The 3,915-nt window shown below is 36.5% G+C and overlaps 1 long non-coding RNA gene across 1 annotated transcript; it reads left to right on the forward strand.

Moving 5' to 3' along the window:
• Positions 1-2,617: 2,617 nt before the first annotated feature.
• On the forward strand, positions 2,618-3,693 carry LOC149102369 (uncharacterized). Its single transcript, XR_016202569.1, has 2 exons — positions 2,618-2,689; positions 3,030-3,693. It is a non-coding gene; the product is annotated as an uncharacterized LOC149102369 (long non-coding RNA).
• Positions 3,694-3,915: the final 222 nt, after the last annotated feature.

A 3,915-nucleotide genomic window follows, 5' to 3' on the forward strand; every position in this document is an offset into this window, starting at 1 on the left:
AATGGCTGAAGAAGATTGCGTACTTTGCATGCTTCCCGATTTAAGGGATGATTCAAGCGATTTTAGTGTAGTCGATCGGCTCTGAATAGTGACTTCCGATCCCGGAGGGGAAGGGTTACTCCCAGAAAAGTTGGGTGGGGGTGTGCGGTCCGCTTCCCAAAACCCTTACCCTATTTATGAACAAAATCTGCGATATTCCCTACCCTATTTATGACCTGACCATTAAATCAAAACCCTGTTTCAGACCTGCGTCATAATAAGTTCCCTATTTCAGACCAATGTTAAATTACCGTAAACATAATTTGTGATGGGCTTTTGTTAATTTTCTTTTCGATAATGATGAAAAAGTGGCTTCTTCTTAAAAACATACCCATATCAAGGCTAGAGTGCAAAAACCATACCTTTTTATAACCAAAATTGCCAAAATAGGCTAAAATCGATACCCTATTTATGACCAAAACGGCTGAAAAACCATACCCTTTGGGGCCGCACATACCTATATAGCCCATATTAGGGAGTACCCCCCCCCGGGCTTCCGATAGCATTGGGCCGCTGCCGCTTTTAATATTCGCAACGTGTAAACATTCAAAAACAGTCGACTTATTTCTGCCAGAATGACTTCTTGATACTCCTAACCTTAGTTTGATGTCAAATAAATCCATCTTTCATCACTACAATTCGGGTTCAACCGTAAAGAAGTCCGTTCTGCTTACATTTGTTAAGTAGGCCAGGTTACATAGCATGTCGAAAGATGGCATGTTGAAAGATGTCGCCTATTGCCTGATTTCAAGCCGAAAAGGACTAGGTACGAGTCTACAAATTATGGGATTAGCAGTTATTGATCCACATAGTCATAAAGTGCAGACCAAGCTTTAAAAAATCCCCAATTTTGGTGCAAATAGACCCAATAGTAAGCAAGATACAACCATTTGAAAACATCAAAACTTACAAAAAAATGTATGGCCATCTGGACACTGTCCGGATGACCAAACATTTCTGTGTAATTTTGGCGTTTTTAAATGGCTGTATCTCAGTCAAAACTAGCCTGATTAACACTAAACTTGAGCATTTTGTGAATCTCGGTGTGCTTTTTCTGACTATCACAAAATTCTAATGTTTTTTCTTAATTTTTCTTTAATTAGTGTCACCAATTAGTGTGTAAAACGCTAGAATGACTGACACTTAAATAAAGTTTACTACTACTGCTGCTGCTACTGCTACTGTTACTACTACTGCTACTGCTACTGCTACTGCTACTGCTACTGCTACTGCTACTGCTACTGCTACTGCTACTGCTACTGCTACTGCTACTGCTACTGCTACTGCTACTGCTACTGTTACTACTACGTCTACTTCTACCACCACCACCACCACCAGTACCACCACTACCACTTGGCTTTAAAAGGATATCGCTGAACAATGTTAAGGAGTCTCAGCTGATCCTTTAGAAGTAAAATGAGCCTTAAAGTGTCCGTTTATTCCAGGTTTTGTACAACAAAATGGCTTAATATTTTGCATTTTTATCATAGTTGTTTTCATTATTGTAAGTCTACTCTTAATTGTAATTTAAGCTTTTTAAAATCATTGTGAGTTTACTTTTAATTGTAATTTTAGCTTTTTAGCCTTTTTATTCCGTTTTTAATCTTGTCATGTGCATTTGAACATTTTATGAAATTTGCGCATTATAAATGTTATTATTATTATTATTGTTATTATTATTATTATTATTATTATTATTATTATTATTATTATTATTATTATTATTGGTGTCCGTGTCCATTTAATAGAGGGTGTCCGCTTAATACAGGTTTCTCTGTATATGTTTGCTCGTTATGGATATATCCTTACTGCTCGTGTGTCATGGGTCTTTTTTCAAATTGTATGCCATGTGAGAGGCTATTTCTTGTCCAAGTACACATTCAGACGTAATGTGATCGTGTTTTGTTACAGCTGAGGCTAGCTGAGCTTGCAAGCATTGCAGATGATGTGTTTCAGCTAGAGAAAAAAGTTGGTAGGTGTTGAGCTAACTCCGAGTGTGCCCTTATTTTGTAGCTATTAAAATACAATCATTAGTAAACATGTGCATATAGTATTACTGACAGTACTGTGCCCTCCCATGTACACTGTACATTGTATAGTACTCTTTATAAAAACAGAATTTCCATAACTGTAGGTTTTGATAGAAAAAGCACCATTGCACCAGAAGTTGAACTATTGTCATCAGATGATAAATACAGAGTACATGTGAAAGTGTAAATTGTTGGGCACCGTGACTCTCACAGTCCCTACTTGGTAGCTTTGTATGTACATGTACTTGAAGGTGTTCCACTCTTATTTAAAACATTTTTAGAAGTTGATTTGTATTAATTTTGTATCTCTTCATCACAGAGTCCTTGTCAACAGAGAAGAGGCAACTCTTTAAGGTGGAGGCAGATCTCAAAGAAAAAATCACAAATCTCTTTAATGGCAATTCCACACTCAGTACCATTTTATAAATGTCTCAATTCAGTTTCCAATAGGTTAACTGAACTACTGTAGCCTGGAAAAAATGTTGTCATAACATCTGAAACATTCTTTCTATTTTGTCATTAAATGCTGTCATTTATGTTTAGGTTCTGTGGAGGAACTTCACCAGATCTTTGCAGCGTTTCAATCAAAAGTAATGGAAAAGGAAAAAACCTTGAGAGAGGTAAGTCGGATTGTATTTTATGGACTTTAGCATTATGAAGATTCAGTTGAGCGCCCTCAGAATATTCATAAGGATTCTGAACCTGAGCGTTTGAGTCTGTGTTCAAAATACCGCTTTCTGACTTGCCTCTGAATTGTTAATTACAAGTTAGAAAATTGTAACACCGAACTCAGTAATTTTTAAAAAAAAACCTAGTTGACGTTGTAAGTTGGGAGCCTGATTTGACACTTTCACATAATGACTCGGATTTGAATCAAACTTCGGGATAAACAGGAGTTTTGAAAGATCAAATAAGGAGTTTGCTTTTTCACAACCCATCATAATTGTTAATACATTCCAGAATGATCGCAAACTACAGACGCTGAACAAAGACCAGCAGATACTGACTGCTGACCAGAATCAGCTACTGCTGGATCATGGGAAACTTGAACAGAAGGCTCCGGTAACATTAAATAAAAACAAACTGCTAAATTACTGAAGGGCAGTTGTGGTACAAGGTAATAAACAGTAATACATTGTACAAGGGATTACTCAGTAGTTGAAAAGATAGTCAGATGATATAGAGAGAAATAAATGGAGCATATCAAAATGATTAATGGTCTTCATAATAATTGATGTACAGATCCTTGGCACGCATAAATTATGATAAGGACAACAAATACTAGCTGGTGTGAACAAGTGGCCATTGATGAACATTGGTTTGACCGAATTCCCAATTCTTTTGAAGTGTGTTTCTTTAGTTCATGGTGGAGACAACTTGGGTCGTCCTTGTTTTTTATCTTCAGGCATTTTCATTTTCATTTTCCTCTTTCATAGCTGTTAGTTGGATTGGAAAACAATCTTTAACTGTGCTACAACCAAAATACTAACAATACACTGTAAAATAGCAACTGTGAAAGCGGCACTTACAGCACCACGCATTAAGCTATTCCTTCTTCTTATTTTGACAGACACAAACAGAATCTACGTGAGAGAGACCAGGATATTACAGATCTTGCTGAGAAGTATGACTTCAGAGGTACTTGTACAGATTATCCAATTCACATGTACACTGCAGAACCTTGGGACAATGTAGCTTTTTTTTGAAGTGCTAATTTGTGTACGTTTATGGATTAAAAGCACTCAACGATGAGTTATAATTTATACACAATGATCAATTAGTGTTTATGCAAGTCTTATGCAGAAGATCCAAAGTCTCAAAGGGTACGTTTGCGAAAAAAATATAT

The sequence above is a fragment of the Orbicella faveolata genome, unplaced genomic scaffold, assembly GCF_042242905.1.
Source record: "Orbicella faveolata isolate gen_17 unplaced genomic scaffold, um_ofav_v1 contig_36, whole genome shotgun sequence".
Taxonomy (NCBI): domain Eukaryota; kingdom Metazoa; phylum Cnidaria; class Anthozoa; order Scleractinia; family Merulinidae; genus Orbicella; species Orbicella faveolata.